Below are 23188 nucleotides of genomic sequence, written 5' to 3'. Positions count from 1 at the left end.
CACATTTCTCCTTTTGGGACACCAGGCGGGATCTGATATTTTTGCATTCCACAGTGGGCCCGATGCCCGTTGGAAGAAGCCTGTCTGGGAGAAACACAGCCAGTAGAATAAGATGTTGCGTCTTTGGCAAATTTTATTCTTGCTGACTACATGGAAGCCATGACACTATGGCACAGATGCAGGATTAATAGTGTGGTGGAAGCAGCGCCTGCAATCTAGGCGCGATGAAGTTGAGCAATGTAGTATTGGGGCTGTAAATTGAAGGTTAGTCTGATGGGTACATTTTGCCTCATGAAGGATGTGAGATCCGCAGGAGCAGGGGGGCTTAGCCCAGAAAAGACAGGGTTATAAGTTAAACAGAGTGCACATTCAAGGGAAGCCCTCATATGTAATTGGCTTATAAACATATGGGCAACCATCTTGTATGGAGTCATATGGGCAGTTTGTTAGGAATAAAAGACACATGTCACGAGAAGTCGTGCATGCGTACTTAAAGAAAGTTTTAGCCCAAAAATAAAAGTTGCAACTTGCATTTACGTCCAACTCTAAGTTAGGTAATATACCTTCACTTTTCCATCGTATCATTCTTTTACCATGAGACCCGATCACTCCTCTGCGATTTTGCAGCGGTCTGCGAATGCATGCGTACGCCCTGCGAAAACATCCCCAGACAGCGGACATCTGCAAATCCATTCGCAACTCACTCACCATCAAATGATTTTTCCAGTCTGTGCAGTCTGCGTGTAGCTCAGGACATAGGGGGACATTTACTAAGCAGTGATAAGAGCGGAGAAGTGAGCCAGTGAAGAAGTGGCCCCATCAACCAATCAGCAGCTCTGTATCATTTTATAGTATGCAAGTTATAGATGTTACTTCAGTGCTGATTGGTTGCCATAGGCAACTTCTCCATTGGCTCGCTTCTCTGTTCTTATCACTGCTTAGTAAATGTCCCCATTACTCCTACAGTGCGATACAAACAGGCTGATCACACACCCACCCTGAAAACGCTTGGGAACGCATGTGTTTTTTCTGACACTCCGGCCAGTTACCATCCCTCAAACGTCCACTTCCTGTCAATCAACTTGCGTACACCTAGCGACCAAAATTTTTGCACGATTATTTGTACGATTATATGGCAGTTTGGCCTCGCATGTGTGCATTGCAAATCTTACACACGCACAGTCATTCGATGATCACCCGCTGTACGATTTTGCACGACACCGATCAAGTCTGAATTAGGCCCTGTGTGCGGAATGTTCAGAGGTTTTTTCCTACGGCTCCTAAGTTTCCACAGTGAATTTTTATTCTTTGTGGACTCTATGGGGTGTATTTACTAAAGTGCGGATTTGTAGAAGTGGAGATGTTGCCCATAGAAACCAATCAGATTCTAGCTATTATCTTTTAGAAGGCGCTAGATAAATCATAAGTGGAATCTGATTGGTTGCTACGGGCAACATTTCCAATTCTACAAACCCGCACAATGTACACCTTTGACCTCCCTTTTATCGTTATCTTACAGGCATATGCAGTGTGTGTCTTCCAAATAATCGCTGTGTGTGTGCCCTGAAAGATGCTGGATCTATCTGCAAACTTGGATGACTGTTGTAATTACGTCCACCTGAATCTGAGAATGAGAGACAGGGAGGGAATGGACATACCAATTTAAGGCTCAATACCTTAAAAGCAGGTTTGCACACTTGCGGACAGGTGCAGATCGGCATACATACTGTTCTCAGGGGATCAGTATTACCCCTATCCCATCTCCAATGCCGGATCCCACCCGGGAATTGGAAACGTGTCCTTCCCGGGTGGGATCCGGCATTGGAGACTCTCCTACCCCTTTCGTTGGCTTCCAGACCCGGCAATATGCTAGGTCGGTTGCCATAGCAACGGGGGGGGGGGGGGAGCTGGAGGCCACGCAGGGAGATGAGCTCATCTCCGCGCCGCCTCTCCCTATCTAGTAAATGGGCGACCCGGGAATCCGTTCATGCAGCCACTGACCCGGTATTCAACCTGGGAATAACACTGCTTATATCCCGGGTTGAATTACCGGGTCAGGTGACCCAGGAAATCCGACATGGCGCTTTCACACTGCACACTGACCCATGTGGACTCAGTAATATGCCGGGTCGATACCAGGTTATTTGTGCGGTGTGAAAGGGGTATAAGATATCCAGCTGTCGGGATCCTGTTGGTCAGGAGACCGATGCCGGGATCCCATCAGCCGGAATACCAGAGGTAAGTGCATTGCATCCGCTCGCCGCGCTTCGGGCCCAGTGGCGGCCAGTGGTTGGGATTCCGACCGCTAGTATTTCACCGGCTGTTGGGATCCTGGCGTCTGTCTCCTGACAGCCGGGATCCCGACAACCGGCAAATTGACTGCCTCCCGTACTCAGATATGCTTGGGAAAACAGTATTATTTGCTGCTGATCAGAGGCAGGTGAAAAGACAAAGAAAAAGTGTGAGTAAAGGGGACTTATCCTGCGCTCCGCTATGTGTTGTCGTCTCAAGAGATTCCCAGAATCGTTTGGAAATTCATATGGGTAACATATAGGAAATAGGAAGAGATTTTGTGTACATAGTGAAATACCGTTTTGTATTATAGGTATAACATGAGCGTTTATTTAATACAAATAGTAAAAAGCCATATATGATGCACTACAATATATGGATACACAAAAATACACAGTGGATAGATGTACAGTAGTTATAGCAGCCTTTGGAGCTGAGGTGGGGAGTAATGAGGGAAATTACCAGATATTGAGAACTGAATGAACAGTTCTAAGCCAGCTTGCGGGTTAATTTGGTGCAGGGAAACCCGGGAATCCCCTGAACCTCGCCGTACTGGAACAGATGAACAGGTGAAAAGACAGGCTGATAATGTTGACGGTCACCAGTACTAATGAACTGCTTGTGATTGGCTGAATGCGCATGCACCGCTGAAGCTGATTGGTGCGTCTACGTTGCTCTGCCATGTATTATGCTTGTTGTATTAAATCCTTATTGATGCTTATTTGCAGGGCTTAAAGTGGTCCTGGAGAGGTGGGGGAACTCACCTCGCCCGCAACGCCGCAGAAAGGGGTGTGGCGTCACAAGGAAGGGGCGTGGCCACACAAAAGTACCACCAATTTAAAATAATGCTTCACAGTAGCACAATCTCATTCACATTTCCCGCCCACATACTAGTGCCCTTTACACACACAATGCCCACAATAGCAGAGTCCCCCTTTTACACAGTACGGCAGACAGAGCCCCCTTTTACACAGTACGGCAGACAGAGCCCCCTTTTACACAGTACGGCAGACAGAGCCCCCTTTTACACAGTACGGCAGACAGAGCCCCCTTTTACACAGTACGGTAGGTAGAGCCCCCTCCAAGGGCAAACGCAGGATTTTATGAGGGGGTTTTCCAGATAGATATACGTATATATATAGGCACTCAGAGTTTTGAAAAAGTGCAAAAACAGACAAAAAGAGTGAGAGTGAGAGAGAGAGAGAATTAAAATATCACCAGCAGCAGCAGCAGAAAGACTGGGCACCCAGAGCTGTGATATGTAGCAGCAGTTACCTGGAAGTCTTCATGTGGAGGACGAGTTGTCTCTCCTGCCAGACGCCATGGGGTGTGCCACGGTTAGGGCCTCGGACTGTAATGCACAATCACTTGCAGACAGCGCTCCGGTGGAGGTGGGGAGAGCATTACAGGCCGCGGGTCACTAAGCCTAGGGGTGGGGTGGGGTGGACTTTAAGCTGCTGCGCTGGCAGGGAGATGTGGAGTGGGCACGGACATTACTGCCCGCCGCGCAGCCTCACAGTAAACTCCGGCTGCGGGGGGGATCGGGCATTACAGGCCGCGGCTCACACTCCGGAGGCTGCGGCAGCGGCGGAGGGGGGGGGGGGAGAGGGTACTATGAATCTGGCGCCGACTGTGCGCCATTCACGGCTCATGGACCGCCAGCTAATGAGAAGCTGCCACTTGGCAGCTTCTCATTGGCTGGCGGTCTGCGAGCCGTGATTGGCTCACGGCAGATTTTAAAAAAGCCTTCCCTTCTACTGATTGGTGCTGCAGCCGGTCCGCGAGCCGTGATTGGCTGGCGGCCGCTGCCACCTTAAGAATGGAACAGGGACATGATGCGGTGGCCAGGCGAAGGCGGAACTGGTTCCGCCTGCAATTAGAGGTGACGGAACGCAGTTCCGCCCCGTTCCGGCCCACTTTAACCACTGCTTATTTGTGAATGCTCATACACAAACCAAATTGTTATATACCAGGTGCATCTTCTTGTGATGCATACACCTACGCATATGAGTATAGTTATAGCGGTGGCTTTTTCTAGTGTAAACTGCACCCAATTTGCTATCATCTCTTCACCAGGCCCTTAGGGGTATATTCACTAAGGTGCGGGTTTCCAGCTATTATCTTCTAGAAGGTGCTAGATAAATGATAAGTAGAATCTGATTGGTTGCTACGGGCAACATCTCCACTTCTATAAACCCGCACCTTAGTAAATACACCCCTTAGCGTCTTCAGACGCTCTTATCCAGCCTGATTCTGAGTCGGGAGCATCCTCAGATATGGATGGATCTTGTGGATCCGCATAACAGGCATGCACAAAAGAAAACAGCAACTAATGCGCCGGAACAGACTTACACTAAGTGATGGAATTCACTACTTTGAATGGATTGATCTGTCCGTTGACGGATCACACCTTCTGAGACATGGTCCGGAACTGGTCTTCCCCTTATGTGCTTGGTAAATGACCCCTTGCACAGGAGCTGGAATCACATATTCAATGCTAAAAGCATTTATAAGTTACTGTGCAAAATATATAGTAAGTAAAAGGAACCTTACCCTTCTAACTAACATCGAATGGTTTGCGTACAACTCGGATGGCGGGGAGACTGGGCATGCGCATTGCCTGTTCTGAGCATGTGCAGAATGGGTCTTACATTGTCGTGCGCAGTGCCCCCTAAGACACTGCCAGATTGACAGGTTGTGGCAGTTGCGGGCAGGGAGTGGGTCATTTTTACAAAACAGGGGCGTGTCGCCCCTGTTATGTCCGTGTGCCAGAGGAGGGGTCTGTGTCTTCCAACACAGATTTCTTGGCACTAGAGTCAGCTAAGGCTTATTAGGGGTATATTTACCAAGTCTTGGATGGAGATAAATCCGCCGAAGATAAAGTCCCAGCCAATCAGCTCCTAACTGTCATTTTTCAAACCCAGCCTGGTACATGACAGTTATAAGCTGATTGGCTGGGACTTTATCTCCGTCGGATTTATCTCCATCCAAGGCTTAGTAAACAGACAAAATCAGATGGCCAATGACTGCCCAATGGTGATCCATCTTTGGACTCTACAGCGGATCACAGAAGCCAAAGGTGGGTGTCTTTTCACACAATATGCCACCTCAATGGGGACAGAGGGAAGATACAGGTGTATTAGTAGGGCTGCAGTAAGAGTACAGGTGTATCACTGGGGACAGAGGGAAGAGACAGGTGTATTAGTAGGGCTGCAGTAAGAGTACAGGTGTATCACTGGGGACAGAGGGAAGAGACAGGTGTATTAGTAGGGCTGCAATAAGAGTACAGGTGTATCACTGGGGACAGAGGGAAGAGACAGGTGTATTAGTAGGGCTGCAGTAAGAGTACAGGTGTATTACTGGGGACAGAGGGAAGAGACAGGTGTACTAGTAGGGCTGCAGTAAGAGTACAGGTGTATCACTGGGGACAGAGGGAAGAGACAGGTGTATTAGTAGGACTGCAGTAAGAGTACAGGTGTACCACTGGGGACAGAGGGAAGAGACAGGTGTATTAGTAGGACTGCAGTAAGAGTACAGGTGTACCACTGGGGACAGAGGGAAGAGACAGGTGTATTAGTAGGGCTGCAATAAGAGTACAGGTGTATCACTGGGGACAGAGGGAAGAGACAGGTGTATTAGTAGGGCTGCAGTAAGAGTAAAGGTATCTCTGGGGACAGAGGGTAAAGACAGGTGTATTAGTAGGGCTGCAGTAAGAGTACAGGTATATCACTGGGGACAGAGGGAAGAGACAGGTGTATTAGTAGGGCTGCAGTAAGAGTACAGGTGTATCACTGGGGACAGAGGGAAGAGACAGGTGTATTAGTAGGGCTGCAATAAGAGTACAGGTGTATCACTGGGGACAGAGGGAAGAGACAGGTGTATTAGTAGGGCTGCAGTAAGAGTACAGGTGTACCACTGGGGACAGAGGGAAGAGACAGGTGTATTAGTGGGGCTGCAGTAAGAGTACAGGTGTATCACTGGGGACAGAGGGAAGAGACAGGTGTATTAGTAGGGCTGCAGTAAGAGTACAGGTATATCACTGGAGACAGAGGGAAGAGACAGGTGTATTAGTAGGGCTGCAATAAGAGTACAGGTGTATCACTGGGGACAGAGGGAAGAGACAGGTGTATTAGTAGGGCTGCAGTAAGAGTACAGGTATATCACTGGGGACAGAGGGAAGAGACAGGTGTATTAGTAGGGCTGCAGTAAGAGTACAGGTGTATCAATAGGGACAGTGGGAAGAGACAGGTGTATTAGTAGGGCTGCAGTAAAAGTACAGGTATATCACTGGGGACAGAGGGAAGAGACAGGTGTATTAGTAGGGCTGCAGTAAGAGTACAGGTGTATCACTGGGGTCACAGGGAAGAGACAGGTGTATTAGTAGGGCTGCAGTAAGAGTACAGGTGTATCACTGGGGTCACAGGGAAGAGACAGGTGTATTAGTAGGGCTGCAGTAAGAGTACAGGTGTATTACTGGGGACAGAGGAGAGATACAGGTGTATTAGTAGGGCTGCAGTAAGAGTACAGGTGTATCACTGGGGTCACAGGGAAGAGACAGGTGTATTAGTAGGGCTGCAGTAAGAGTACAGGTATATTACTGGGGTCACAGGGAAGAGACAGGTGTATTAGTAGGGCTGCAGTAAGAGTACAGGTGTATCACTGGGGACAGAGGGAAGAGACAGATGTATTAGTAGGGCTGCAGTAAGAGTACAGGTGTACCACTGGGGACAGAGGGAAGAGACAGGTGTATTAGTAGGGCTGCAATAAGAGTACAGGTGTATCACTGGGGACAGAGGGAAGAGACAGGTGTATTAGTAGGGCTGCAGTAAGAGTACAGGTATCTCTGGGGACAGAGGGTAAAGACAGGTGTATTAGTAGGGCTGCAGTAAGAGTACAGGTATATCACTGGGGACAGAGGGAAGAGACAGGTGTATTAGTAGGGCTGCAGTAAGAGTACAGGTGTATCACTGGGGACAGAGGGAAGAGACAGGTGTATTAGTAGGGCTGCAATAAGAGTACAGGTGTATCACTGGGGACAGAGGGAAGAGACAGGTGTATTAGTAGGGCTGCAGTAAGAGTACAGGTGTACCACTGGGGACAGAGGGAAGAGACAGGTGTATTAGTGGGGCTGCAGTAAGAGTACAGGTGTATCACTGGGGACAGAGGGAAGAGACAGGTGTATTAGTAGGGCTGCAGTAAGAGTACAGGTATATCACTGGAGACAGAGGGAAGAGACAGGTGTATTAGTAGGGCTGCAATAAGAGTACAGGTGTATCACTGGGGACAGAGGGAAGAGACAGGTGTATTAGTAGGGCTGCAGTAAGAGTACAGGTATATCACTGGGGACAGAGGGAAGAGACAGGTGTATTAGTAGGGCTGCAGTAAGAGTACAGGTGTATCAATAGGGACAGTGGGAAGAGACAGGTGTATTAGTAGGGCTGCAGTAAAAGTACAGGTATATCACTGGGGACAGAGGGAAGAGACAGGTGTATTAGTAGGGCTGCAGTAAGAGTACAGGTGTATCACTGGGGTCACAGGGAAGAGACAGGTGTATTAGTAGGGCTGCAGTAAGAGTACAGGTGTATCACTGGGGTCACAGGGAAGAGACAGGTGTATTAGTAGGGCTGCAGTAAGAGTACAGGTGTATTACTGGGGACAGAGGAGAGATACAGGTGTATTAGTAGGGCTGCAGTAAGAGTACAGGTGTATCACTGGGGTTACAGGGAAGAGACAGGTGTATTAGTAGGGCTGCAGTAAGAGTACAGGTGTATCACTGGGGACAGAGGGAAGAGACAGATGTATTAGTAGGGCTGCAGTAAGAGTACAGGTGTATAACTGGGGACAGATGGAAGAGACAGGTGTATTAGTAGGCTGCAGTAAGAGTAGAGGTGTATCACTGGGGACAGAGGAGAGATACAGGTGTATTAGTAGGGCTGCAGTAAGAGTACAGGTATATCACTGGGGACAGAGGGAAGAGACAGATGTATTAGTAGGGCTGCAGTAAGAGTACAGGTGTATCACTGGGGACAGAGGAGAGATACAGGTGTATTAGTAGGGCTGCAGTAAGAGTACAGGTATATCACTGGGGACAGAGGGAAGAGACAGGTGTATTAGTAGGGCTGCAATAAGAGTACAGGTGTATCACTGGGGACAGAGGGAAGAGACAGGTGTATTAGTAGGGCTGCAGTAAGAGTACAGGTGTATCACTGGGGACAGAGGGAAGAGACAGGTGTATTAGTAGGGCTGCAGTAAGAGTACAGGTGTATCAATAGGGACAGTGGGAAGAGACAGGTGTATTAGTAGGGCTGCAGTAAAAGTACAGGTATATCACTGGGGACAGAGGGAAGAGACAGGTGTATTAGTAGGGCTGCAGTAAGAGTACAGGTATATTACTGGGGTCACAGGGAAGAGACAGGTGTATTAGTAGGGCTGCAGTAAGAGTACAGGTGTATCACTGGGGACAGATGGAAGAGACAGGTGTATTAGTAGGCTGCAGTAAGAGTACAGGTGTATCACTGGGGACAGAGGGAAGAGACAGGTGTATTAGTAGGGCTGCAGTAAGAGTACAGGTATATTACTGGGGTCACAGGGAAGAGACAGGTGTATTAGTAGGGCTGCAGTAAAAGTACAGGTATATCACTGGGGACAGAGGAGAGAGACAGGTGTATTAGTAGGGCTGCAGTAAGAGTACAGGTGTATTACTGGGGACAGAGATAAGAGACAGGTGTATTAGTAGGGCTGCAGTAAGAGTACAGGTGTATCACTGGGGTCACAGGGAAGAGACAGGTGTATTAGTAGGGCTGCAGTAAGAGTACAGGTATATTACTGGGGTCACAGGGAAGAGACAGGTGTATTAGTAGGGCTGCAGTAAGAGTACAGGTGTATCACTGGGGACAGATGGAAGAGACAGGTGTATTAGTAGGCTGCAGTAAGAGTACAGGTGTATCACTGGGGACAGAGGGAAGAGACAGGTGTATTAGTAGGGCTGCAGTAAGAGTACAGGTGTATCACTGGGGACAGATGGAAGAGACAGGTGTATTAGTAGGCTGCAGTAAAAGTACAGGTGTATCACTGGGGACAGAGGAGAGATACAGTTGTATTAGTGGGGCTGCAGTAAGAGAACAGGTGTATCACTGAGGACAGATGGAAGAGACAGGTGTATTAGTAGGGCTGCAGTAAGAGTACAGGTGTATCAATGGGTACTGATGGAAGAGACAGGTGTATTAGTAGGGCTGCAGTAAGAGTACAGGTATATCACTGGGGACAGATGGAAGAGACAGGTGTATTAGTAGGGCTGCAGTAAGAGTACAGGTATATCACTGGGGACAGAGGAGAGAGACAGGTGTATTAGTAGGGCTGCAGTAAGAGTACAGGTGTATTACTGGGGACAGAGATAAGAGACAGGTGTATTAGTAGGGCTGCAGTAAGAGTACAGGTATATCACTGGGGACAGATGGAAGAGACAGGTGTATTAGTAGGGCTGCAGTAAGAGTACAGGTGTACCACTGGGGACAGATGGAAGAGACAGGTGTATTAGTAGGGCTGCAGTAAGAGTACAGGTGTATCACTGTGGACAGAGGGAAGAGACAGGTGTATTAGTAGGGCTGCAGTAAGAGTACAGGTGTACCACTGGGGACAGATGGAAGAGACAGGTGTATTAGTAGGGCTGCAGTAAGAGTACAGGTATATCACTGGGGACAGATGGAAGAGACAGGTGTATTAGTAGGGCTGCAGTAAGAGTACAGGTGTATCACTGGGGACAGATGGAAGAGACAGGTGTATTAGTAGGGCTGCAGTAAGAGTACTGGTGTATCACTGTGGACAGAGGGAAGAGACAGGTGTATTAGTAGGGCTGCAGTAAGAGTACAGGTGTATCACTGGGGACAGATGGAAGAGACAGGTGTATTAGTGGGGCTGCAGTAAGAGTACAGGTGTATCAATGGGGACAGAGGGAAGAGACAGGTGTATTAGTAGGGCTGCAGTAAGAGTACAGGTGTATCACTGGGGACAGATGGAAGAGACAGGTGTATTAGTGGGGCTGCAGTAAGAGTACAGGTGTATCAATGGGGAAAGATGGAAGAGACAGGTGTATTAGTGGGGCTGCAGTAAGAGTACAGGTATATCACTGGGGACAGAGGAGAGAGACAGGTGTATTAGTAGGGCTGCAGTAAGAGTACAGGTGTATTACTGGGGACAGAGATAAGAGACAGGTGTATTAGTAGGGCTGCAGTAACAGTACAGGTGTATCACTGCGGACAGATGGAAGAGACTGGTGTATTAGTAGGGCTGCAGTAAGAGTACAGGTGTATCACTGGGGACAGATGGAAGAGACAGGTGTATTAGTAGGGCTGCAGTAAGAGTACAGATGTATCACTGTGGACAGAGGGAAGAGACAGGTGTATTAGTAGGGCTGCAGTAAGAGTACAGGTGTATCACTGGGGACAGAGGGAAGAGACAGGTGTATTAGTAGGGCTGCAGTAAGAGTACAGGTATATCACTGGGGACAGAGGGAAGAGACAGGTGTATTAGTAGGGCTGCAGTAAGAGTACAGGTGTATCACTGGGGTCACAGGGAAGAGACAGGTGTATTAGTAGGGCTGCAGTAAGAGTACAGGTGTATCACTGGGGTCACAGGGAAGAGACAGGTGTATTAGTAGGGCTGCAGTAAGAGTACAGGTATATTACTGGGGTCACAGGGAAGAGACAGGTGTATTAGTAGGGCTGCAGTAAGAGTACAGGTGTATCACTGGGGACAGATGGAAGAGACAGGTGTATTAGTAGGCTGCAGTAAGAGTACAGGTGTATTACTGGGGACAGAGATAAGAGACAGGTGTATTAGTAGGGCTGCAGTAACAGTACAGGTGTATCACTGCGGACAGATGGAAGAGACAGGTGTATTAGTAGGGCTGCAGTAAGAGTACAGGTGTATCACTGGGGACAGATGGAAGAGACAGGTGTATTAGTAGGGCTGCAGTAAGAGTACAGGTGTATCACTGTGGACAGAGGGAAGAGACAGGTGTATTAGTAGGGCTGCAGTAAGAGTACAGGTGTATCACTGGGGACAGAGGGAAGAGACAGGTGTATTAGTAGGGCTGCAGTAAGAGTACAGGTATATCACTGGGGACAGAGGGAAGAGACAGGTGTATTAGTAGGGCTGCAGTAAGAGTACAGGTGTATCACTGGGGTCACAGGGAAGAGACAGGTGTATTAGTAGGGCTGCAGTAAGAGTACAGGTGTATCACTGGGGTCACAGGGAAGAGACAGGTGTATTAGTAGGGCTGCAGTAAGAGTACAGGTATATTACTGGGGTCACAGGGAAGAGACAGGTGTATTAGTAGGGCTGCAGTAAGAGTACAGGTGTATCACTGGGGACAGATGGAAGAGACAGGTGTATTAGTAGGCTGCAGTAAGAGTACAGGTGTATCACTGGGGACAGAGGGAAGAGACAGGTGTATTAGTAGGGCTGCAGTAAGAGTACAGGTGTATCACTGGGGACAGATGGAAGAGACAGGTGTATTAGTAGGCTGCAGTAAGAGTACAGGTGTATCACTGGGGACAGAGGAGAGATACAGTTGTATTAGTGGGGCTGCAGTAAGAGAACAGGTGTATCACTGAGGACAGATAGAAGAGACAGGTGTATTAGTAGGGCTGCAGTAAGAGTACAGGTGTATCAATGGGTACTGATGGAAGAGACAGGTGTATTAGTAGGGCTGCAGTAAGAGTACAGGTATATCACTGGGGACAGATGGAAGAGACAGGTGTATTAGTAGGGCTGCAGTAAGAGTACAGATATATCACTGGGGACAGAGGAGAGAGACAGGTGTATTAGTAGGGCTGCCGTAAGAGTACAGGTGTATTACTGGGGACAGAGATAAGAGACAGGTGTATTAGTAGGGCTGCAGTAAGAGTACAGGTATATCACTGGGGACAGATGGAAGAGACAGGTGTATTAGTAGGGCTGCAGTAAGAGTACAGGTGTACCACTGGGGACAGATGGAAGAGACAGGTGTATTAGTAGGGCTGCAGTAAGAGTACAGGTGTATCACTGTGGACAGAGGGAAGAGACAGGTGTATTAGTAGGGCTGCAGTAAGAGTACAGGTGTACCACTGGGGACAGATGGAAGAGACAGGTGTATTAGTAGGGCTGCAGTAAGAGTACAGGTATATCACTGGGGACAGATGGAAGAGACAGTTGTATTAGTAGGGCTGCAGTAAGAGTACAGGTGTATCACTGGGGACAGATGGAAGAGACAGGTGTATTAGTAGGGCTGCAGTAAGAGTACAGGTGTATCACTGTGGACAGAGGGAAGAGACAGGTGTATTAGTAGGGCTGCAGTAAGAGTACAGGTATACCACTGGGGACAGAGGGAAGAGACAGGTGTATTAGTAGGGCTGCAGTAAGAGTACAGGTGTATCACTGGGGACAGATGGAAGAGACAGGTGTATTAGTGGGGCTGCAGTAAGAGTACAGGTGTATCAATGGGGACAGATGGAAGAGACAGGTGTATTAGTGGGGCTGCAGTAAGAGTACAGGTATATCAATGGGGACAGATGGAAGAGACAGGTGTATTAGTGGGGCTGCAGTAAGAGTACAGGTATATCACTGGGGACAGAGGAGAGAGACAGGTGTATTAGTAGGGCTGCAGTAAGAGTACAGGTGTATTACTGGGGACAGAGATAAGAGACAGGTGTGTTAGTAGGGCTGCAGTAACAGTACAGGTGTATCACTGCGGACAGATGGAAGAGACAGGTGTATTAGTAGGGCTGCAGTAAGAGTACAGGTGTATCACTGGGGACAGATGGAAGAGACAGGTGTATTAGTAGGGCTGCAGTAAGAGTACAGGTGTATCACTGTGGACAGAGGGAAGAGACAGGTGTATTAGTAGGGCTGCAGTAAGAGTACAGGTATACCACTGGGGACAGAGGGAAGAGACAGGTGTATTAGTAGGGCTGCAGTAAGAGTACAGGTGTATCACTGGGGACAGATGGAAGAGACAGGTGTATTAGTGGGGCTGCAGTAAGAGTACAGGTGTATCAATGGGGACAGATGGAAGAGACAGGTGTATTAGTGGGGCTGCAGTAAGAGTACAGGTGTACCACTGGGGACAGAGGGAAGAGACAGGTGTATTAGTAGGGCTGCAGTAAGAGTACAGGTGTACCACTGGGGACAGAGGGAAGAGACAGGTGTATTAGTAGGGCTGCAGTAAGAGTACAGGTGTATCACTGGGGACAGAGGGAAGAGACAGGTGTATTAGTAGGGCTGCAGTAAGAGTACAGGTGTACCACTGGGGACAGAGGGAAGAGACAGGTGTATTAGTAGGGCTGCAGTAAGAGTACAGGTATATCACTGGGGACAGATGGAAGAGACAGGTGTATTAGTGGGGCTGCAGTAAGAGTACAGGTGTATCAATGGGGACAGATGGAAGAGACAGGTGTATTAGTGGGGCTGCAGTAAGAGTACAGGTGTATCAATGGGGACAGATGGAAGAGACAGGTGTATTAGTGGGGCTGCAGTAAGAGTACAGGTGTATCAATGGGGACAGATGGAAGAGACAGGTGTATTAGTAGGGCTGCAGTAAGAGTACAGGTGTATCAATGGGGACAGATAGAAGAGACAGGTGTATTAGTGGGGCTGCAGTAAGAGTACAGGTATATCACTGGGGACAGATGGAAGAGACAGGTGTATTAGTGGGGCTGCAGTAAGAGTACAGGTGTATCACTGAACACAGAGATAAGAGACAGATATATTAGTAGGGCTGCAGTAAGAGTACAGGTATATCACTGGAGACAGATGGAAGAGACAGGTGTATTAGTAGGGCTGCAGTAAGAGTACAGGTATATCACTGGGGACAGAGGAAAGAGACATGTGTATTAGTAGGGCTGCAGTAAGAGTACAGGTATATCACTGGGGACAGAGGGAAGAGACAGGTGTATTAGTAGGGCTGCAGTAAGAGTACAGGTGTATCGGGGGGCGTGGCTTAGCTGTGAGAGAAGGTGGACGTGTGGAAATCGAGCTCCTGCAGAATACTCCTAATTGACGATCCCCGTCCACACCACCTATCCCTTGAGACCCACCAGAAGTCTGCTGCAGCTCCCCTACACCGGGTTGATAGGTTGCGGAGCCGGCGGGTACCCTGGACACCCGTGCGGGTTGCGGCCTGCCTGCCTGGCTGGAGCTGGGGACTCGAGCCGGGAGCTGTCCCGGACCGGAAGTGACGCGACGGGGCCTTGATCACAGCCGTAGACGGCGGCGGCCCCTCTCCTGACTCCCCTGACGGCATCTTCCCTGCCTCCTGCCAGACCACCCTGTGCGCCATCGCTCCCGCGGGCCGCGACACCCGCAGTGTCGGTCCGAGAAGCGGGACCGTGCGCGGCTACACTCACTGGACAGGACGCGGATAGCGCTGCCTCCTGCATCTGTCCCCTGACCTCCGCTCTCCACTGCGGTGCAGTGGGGGGGGGTACCCTTGCCTGCAGAGGTGCTCCCCATCTCCACCAACGCAACAGACAGGGACACAGAACCAGAGCTACAGAGGCCCGGGATTGGAGCCTAGCAGCGCCATCTTAAGTGCTGGCAAAGTGCCAATGATAGGAGCTGCTGGGGGGACGTGGTCTAGCTATTAACCAGGGCGGCCATGATTCTTTACAGCTCCTAGCCAACACCGATTACATCCCTCTTTCTTTGCCTGGAAAAAGCTCTGCCTGGACCAGTGATCCTACAACTATACCAGTAGGTCCCAGAGATACCACAGAGCAAAGTTGCATAAACCCCAGTTTGCTCCCTGCCCCACTCCGCACCCACTGGAATGCACACAAGCAGTGTGCAATAGATGACGGCAGCCATTTTGGGCCTTGTGGACCACACTGACCCGGCTGCCTGAGGGATCCCTGGCCGTTCACTGCACCCCGCGGTGCTCAGTTGCCAGCCCCTTGGATCCCATATCACCGGCTGACAACGCCCACCAACGTAACACAGACAGGTGAAACGGAACCCCACCTCACCACCGCAGAAGCAGCAATTCCCTACTTCTCTGGCTGACAGCATAGACTGCCTGAACCCTCCTGTCCCTTAGAGGACATACAGGACTCAGACCCGATCCCCACTACCCCACTGATCGGGACCATCACCTAGCTAATGCCGGTGACGATACTGATAACCTGTCACCCTCCAGCTGTAACACCATAAGCATCAGTCTCCACCAACAGACCAAATTCAAAAATCAAACAAAACAGAACAAGGAGTCTTCCAAGTACCGCGCTGGTCGCTACCTGGGCCCAGACCTTGCTGTCATCACAAGTGGATCTTCCACCCCCCATCTCCCTTCCCCCACTGCTGTACACATGCCCCCCTGACCTGCGTCCTGTTTGGACAAAACAACACATAACCCTCATAGTGCTTTTTCCCCTGGTCCCGTACTCACTCCTCAAATCCCTACCTGACGTACTCCTAAGGAACTTTTAATTTCCAGCGATACATCGGTGGTCACTAAGCCCCCCTTACATATTACCGCGATTGGACCGGATCCCCTATCATGGAAAAATACGTGGCCAAAACGCTCCGCGCAAACAAGAACTCTCAAAACAAAAATAAATCAACGGCTAAAGAGAGGGAGCTCAGCCCTACTCTACAGGGGTCTCCATCCTCTCCGGGCAGGCGAGTCACTGATGACATGGTACCTGCTGACATCCATGCTAGTCCGTCCTCAATACAGAGAGCCAGAGAAATATCAGACATCATATCACCATTACTAGACGCAAAATTAGCACCTCTGATGGAGGCAATTACGTCTGCAGCAGCTCAACTGACCCAACACACTCAACGCCTGGCTGAGGCCGAGGACCGAATATCTACCTTGGAAGATGATTACCAGACGATTCAATCCCAACAACAAACACACGACAACACCCTAGTAGCCATGACCGATAAGATCGAAGATTTAGAAAACCGGAATCGCCGGAACAACTTACGCCTGATTGGTCTGCCAGAATCCGTCAGACAGGCAGATCTACTGGATTTGGTTACTCGCTGGCTTCCCACAACCCTAGACCTGCCCTCCTCCCCCACCTCTTATCTGGTGGAACGAGCCCACCGCATTGGCCCAGACAGGCAGTCTTCACAATCCTCCCAGTCACGTCCTAGACCAGTAATTTTTAAGCTACTAAACTACCTTGACAAAGTGAAGATCATGGAAGCCTACCGCAAATGTTCTGACCTACGATATGAGGAATCCAAGCTTCTTCTTTTCCAGGACTTTTCCTTTCAAGTTTCGACGCAACGACGGGAGTTCTCCCCTGTATGCAAGGAACTCTATGCTAAAAACATCAGATTTGCTCTCCTATACCCAGCAAAACTGAGAATCTTCCACGCAGGCAAACCTCATTTCTTCGACACGCCAGAATCTGCTCGGAACTTTCTCAAATCTCTTTCAACGCTACAGTCTAACTCTCGAATGGACGACGCTGATTGACTCTCCTAGACTTGAGTATCTTTCTATGTTACTTTATCTTTTCCTCTTTACTAATGGATAACACATGGTTGATTGTTGCTATATGGTTATTGCACACAGGGTTAAATGGAAACTCTCCACACCTACCGCAGATGCGGGCATGGTGGGGTCCCTTTATCCGATTTATTCAATTTGTTAAATTTCTCCTATCCCCTTTCTTCCCCTCCCCTTTATTTAATCAAACTAGAGTTCCTGTTACAGTTAGACGGTTATCATTACTGTCTTCTTGGGTTCAAAAATTTAAAAAATGTTATGACTGGTGGCCTAGGCCGCATTGTCTACCGTTTTCTTTATGCATTGCATTGTTTGGTCATTGTATGTATACTCTAACTCCGTTAGTTTGCCCGATATGTTATTCTCGTCCTCCCCTTGCGTGCTGGGACGGGGGATTGGACTTTCACTTGTGGCTTCTCCTTCTGCGTTCCACTAGACTAGGCATTGGATGATGCCAGCCCTTGGGGACACTGGGGCCTCTACGGATGGCTCAAAGACGTCTCTTAAATTGGTCTCGTGGAACGTAGAGGGTCTGAACACACCAATCAAGAAGAAAAAGATATTGACACACCTCAAAAAATTCCATCCTGATATAGTATTTTTGCAGGAGACGCACTGGCGTCTCAATGACCCTAATACACTTAGAGATACCTGGGTTGGTGACTTCAGAAGCGCTTCCTATACTACTAAAACAAGGGGAGTACTTATCCTATTTCGTAGATCTTTGAACTATAAGATTAAGGATGAATGGGTGGACCCTGAGGGTAGGTTTTTGTTTCTAAAGATGGAAATCGAAGGAGAACCCTTTACTTTAACATGTATTTACGCCCCTACAGGACCAAATGATTCCTTTTTCTCGGATATATTTGTTAAACTACAGGACTGGATGGAGGGAGTTCTGATTATAGGGGGGGACCTTAATATTGCAATGAATCCGCTACTAGATGTATCTGGTGGCCCCAGACAGCTAAACTACAATAGATCCATGCCACCCTCCCTGGCCCTAATGCAAGACTCTTTACAACTTCTGGACCCATGGAGATTTCTCCACCCTGACTCTAGGGAATATTCCTTCTTCTCACATCCCCACAAAACATTCTCCAGACTAGATTATTGGCTAATACCTGCCTCTTCAATACATAGAATAATAGACTCCACCATAGCTAGTATTCTCATATCTGACCATGCCCCCATCACCTTGACAATAACATTATCCACACCCCGACAATACTCATACATCTGGAGATTCCCTGAATATCTCGCCACTTCTGAGGACTTCAAACTCTTTTTGTCACAATCATACCTCAATTACACACATGATAACGCAACACATATTAATGACATAAATCTCTTCTGGCAGGCCTCTAAACCCGTTCTTAGAGGGCAAATTATTTCATATGTTGCCACCAGAAAGAGGCAACTTCGGGAAAGGATGACAGAGGCATCCCTCCAGGTCGCCTCGGCTTATTCCCAACTGTTGACTGATCCATCTGAGACTAACAGGAAATTATATAAAGATACCAAACTGATACACGATACCCTCTGTGCTGAACAGGCCAAGCTATTCCTCTCCTTCCAATCTAACAAATATTTTCGCTGGGGCAATCGCCCAGGGAAGTTATTGGCAAACATGGTAAAAACCCATGCAACACCTAAACATATCTCCTCAATTAGAGACACAGGCAGACCCCCTTCAGTGACACAGGAACAAATTAGCGACACTTTTCTGACTTTCTTTGAGAAATTGTACACCGCACCACCAGACCACCCTACGGCTGGCATGGACTTTCTGACACAGGCTAATCTCCCCACACTCTCTGAGAGCGATAGAGAATTTCTTACCAACCCCGTTACTGCTGCAGAGTTGGAATCGATTATCAAATCTCTAGCAAATGGGAAATCCCCAGGTCCCGACGGTATGTCGGCGGTCTATTACAAGCTACTTCTCCCACATTTAAGTGAACACCTCAGGCAACTGTATAATGCGCTCTTGACGGGACACCCTGCCCCGACAGGCTTTAACACAGCCCGAGTCATAGTCCTCCCTAAACCTAATAAAGACCATACATTAGTTTCATCCTACCGGCCAATCTCACTACTAAACCAAGACTTTAAAATATTCACAAAGATTCTTGCCTCCCGTCTCCAAGTGATCTTACCCAAACTGCTACATCCTGCCCAGACAGGATTCATGCGTAATAGACACTCAGTACATAACGTTCGCTCATTGCTGGCAGCCATGTATAAAACGCATAATTCATTAGAGCAGGACAATATGGTATTGAGCTGTGATGCAGATAAAGCCTTTGACCGAGTGTCCTGGGCCCACATAGACAGATTACTTGGACTTCAAAATTTCGGTCCTGATTTTATTAAGGTATTTCACACCATCTATCAAACACCCCAGGCCTTTTTGACAGTAAATGGTCACAACTCGAGACTATTCTCCTTATATCGAGGTACCAGACAGGGATGCCCCTTATCCCCCCTCTTATTTAGCTTGGCCTTAGACCCTCTCCTTCGCCATTTCTATAAAGAACACAGATGGCACGGTATAAAACTGGCTGATCATGAAATTAAATTCTCAGCATTCGCGGATGACATTTTACTTTATTTCAGCAACCCCCGAAAAGCTATACCACACTTACTCGACATTCTAGACTCATTCGAACTAATTTCCGGATTTAAAATTAATCACTCCAAAACGGAAGCCTTGGCTTTCTTTCCCTCAATAAAAACAGGTTGGGGAGACACGTTCCCATTTCACTGGGCCACAAACAATTGTATTACTTACCTAGGGATTATATTCCCTGATCACCCATCCAAACTATACTCACTTAATTACCCCCCACTATTCGCTAGGACATATACAGATTTTGCCAGATGGAGCCACCTTCCTCTCACATATACTGGCAGGAGTCACTTATACAAAATGATAAGCTTTCCCCGCTTCCTTTATGTATTACAGATGCTCCCGCTGATTCCACCTAAACACATGCTAGCTCAATTGGACAAAGCACTGTCCAAATTTATTTGGGCAAACAAGCACCCTCGATTCTCACTATTCAAATTACGCCAACCTCGTTCTCTTGGAGGCCTAAATTTACCATGCCTTCACTCATATGCTTTAGCAGCTAACTACAGGATCGCTTTGGACTGGATTGGCGGTCGAGACATGTATGCCAACACACACCTGGAACAATCTTTTACCCCCTCCCAGACCTTGGTGTCTCTGCTACACACCACTCCTACTTCCATACCACACTGTGTGACAGACAACATACTTATCTCCTCCACCTGTACTGCCTGGCGACAGATTCGCTCAAGACTAAAAATATCACGATATACATCGCTGTTCCTACCTCTATGGGGCAACCCAGACTTCAAGCCTCACACTACCTACCCCATATTTCAGACTTGGTACGATGGAGGTCTAAAATATGTTCATCATTTTCTGCATACCGAAACTCTGACCATACTCACACACTCCCAAATTATAGCACGTTTCCCATCCTTACGAATCCCACTCTTTCCCTTTCTTCAAGCATGTAGCTATGCACAAAAGGTCACATCTTTACTATCTATACAAGACACCACCCATACCTTGGACAAAACACTACGACACACCCCAAATGGTAATTTCTCCACAGCGCTCATATACACACACTCCCGCACTCTATTAAATGTGGAATCTGGCTCAGTAGGCCTCCTAAAATGGAAACTGGAATTCCCAGATCTCACCATGAAGCTGATTCTAGAGGCCAACACCTACTTAGATAAAACACTAGGCTCAGTTTCATACTCAGAAATGCACCAGAAAATTCTACATAGAGCATATATTACTCCTAAGCTACGACACCTTATCGGAGCAGCCCCCTCATCTCATTGTTTCAAGTGCACTGCTCCAGAAGCAGACCTTGTACACTGCCTGTGGTCATGTCCCAAGGTACGTACACTTTGGCAGGCACTTCAATCCTATATCACGACCGACTTACAGCTACAATTTACCATGACTAAGACGTGGGCATTCTGGGGCATATTCCCGAATCCACCCAACACCGGTCTGTCCAAGGGACAACGTATTTTATTAATTAAACTGGCGGCTGCTACCAAAAAGACGATCCTTTCACAATGGATCTCCACTGATCATATCCCCATCTCATTATTACACCCTAGGATCTCTCATCTATTCCATCTAGACTGGACCAATACCGCTTTACAGAAAGACAAATTGACCGAGAAATACTTCCATATTTGGCTACCCTATGTCCAGACCCTCCCCCAGGTTACAAAGGAAGCCCTACGGAAATGTTTCAAAGACACTAGGTGGTACTTGCTAGAGACCCTAGACTCCGTAGCCCCTTTTTGAGCTTAAGGCATTGTACCTTTTCCACATACCAGCCAGGTCTCCTCCAATTTCAATTTTGATATTGATTTACTTCCTCTACTGTTCCAATGCTAGTATTACCTAGGGCTTACACGGAGTATAATTATAATTATAATTGTTGTTCTTAAATGTCTATGCTGCAATGGCTATGTAATGCATGCTGTATCATTTTGTCTTGTTGTTATCTCACCGGTCAATAAAAACTTTTTGAAAAAAAAAAAAAAGTACAGGTGTATCACTGGGGACAGAGGGAAGAGACAGGTGTATTAGTAGGGCTGCAGTAAGAGTACAAGTGTACCACTGGGGACAGAGGGAAGAGACAGGTGTATTAGTAGGGCTGTAGTAAGAGTACAGGTATATCACTGGGGACAGAGGGAAGAGACAGGTGTATTAGTAGGGCTGCAGTAAGAGTACAGGTGTACCACTGGGGACAGAGGGAAGAGACAGGTGTATTAGTAGGGCTGCAGTAAGAGTACAGGTATATCACTGGGGACAGAGGGAAGAGACAGGTGTATTAGTAGGGCTGCAGTAAGAGTACAGGTGTATCACTGGGGACAGAGGGAAGAGACAGGTGTATTAGTAGGGCTGCAGTAAGAGTACAGGTGTACCACTGGGGACAGAGGGAAGAGACAGATGTATTAGTAGGGCTGCAGTAAGAGTACAGGTGTATCACTGGGGACAGAGGGAAGAGACAGGTGTATTAGTAGGGCTGCAGTAAGAGTACAGGTATATCACTGGGGACAGAGGGAAGAGACAGGTGTATTAGTAGGGCTGCAGTAAGAGTACAGGTATATCACTGGGGACAGAGGGAAGAGACAGGTGTATTAGTAGGGCTGCAGTAAGAGTACAGGTATATCACTGGGGACAGAGGGAAGAGACAGGTGTATTAGTAGGGCTGCAGTAAGAGTACAGGTGTACCACTGGGGACAGAGGGAAGAGACAGGTGTATTAGTAGGGCTGCAGTAAGAGTACAGGTGTATCACTGGGGACAGAGGGAAGAGACAGGTGTATTAGTAGGGCTGCAGTAAGAGTACAGGTGTATCACTGGGGACAGATGGAAGAGACAGGTGTATTAGTAGGGCTGCAATAAGAGTACAGGTATATCACTGGGGACAGAGGGAAGAGACAGGTGTATTAGTAGGGCTGCAGTAAGAGTACAGGTGTACCACTGGGGACAGAGGGAAGAGACAGATGTATTAGTAGGGCTGCAGTAAGAGTACAGGTATATCACTGGGGACAGAGGGAAGAGACAGGTGTATTAGTAGGGCTGCAGTAAGAGTACAGGTGTACCACTGGGGACAGAGGGAAGAGACAGGTGTATTAGTAGGGCTGCAGTAAGAGTACAGGTGTACCACTGGGGACAGAGGGAAGAGACAGGTGTATTAGTAGGGCTGCAGTAAGAGTACAGGTGTACCACTGGGGACAGAGGGAAGAGACAGGTGTATTAGTAGGGCTGCAGTAAGAGTACAGGTATATCACTGGGGACAGAGGGGAGAGACATGTGTATTAGTATGTCTGCAGTAAGAGTACAGGTGTATCAGTGGGAACAGACAGAAGAGACAGGTGTAGAAGGATATAAATACATAAGAGAGTGTACAAAGAAGGGCAACTAAAATGGTGCATGGACTACATCACAAAACTTACCCGGAAAGGATGAAAGATCTTAAGATGTATAGTTTGGAGGAGGGAAGGGAAAGGGGGATACATGATAGAAACGTTCAAATATACCAAGGGTTTTAACAAAGTTCACGAGGGAAACATTCTTCAAAGGAAGAGGCGTATTAGATCTCGAGGACATACACTGAAACTGGAGGGAGGCAGGTTCAGGGGAAATTTAAGGAAAAATTACTTCACAGACAGGGTAGTGGACAAGTGGAATAGCCTCCCATCAGAGGTGGTAGAGGCTAAGACTGAAGAGCAATTAAAACATGCTTGGGATAGGCATATGAATTTCCTTACAAAGAATTAAGGTTCAAAAAGGGTTGACATTACCTAAAGGATAAAAAAAA

At 47.9% G+C, this 23188-nt stretch overlaps 1 protein-coding gene across 1 annotated transcript in view; it reads right to left on the bottom strand.

Moving 5' to 3' along the window:
• Positions 1 to 23188, bottom strand: part of DLL3 (delta like canonical Notch ligand 3) — a 188836-nt gene that overhangs the window by 35679 nt on the left and 129969 nt on the right. The gene's annotated exons all lie outside the window — the stretch shown is intronic.

The sequence above is a fragment of the Pseudophryne corroboree genome, chromosome 8 (assembly GCF_028390025.1).
Source record: "Pseudophryne corroboree isolate aPseCor3 chromosome 8, aPseCor3.hap2, whole genome shotgun sequence".
In the NCBI taxonomy this organism is placed as follows: Eukaryota; Metazoa; Chordata; class Amphibia; order Anura; family Myobatrachidae; genus Pseudophryne; species Pseudophryne corroboree.
This window is presented reverse-complemented; position numbering and strand designations above follow the sequence as displayed.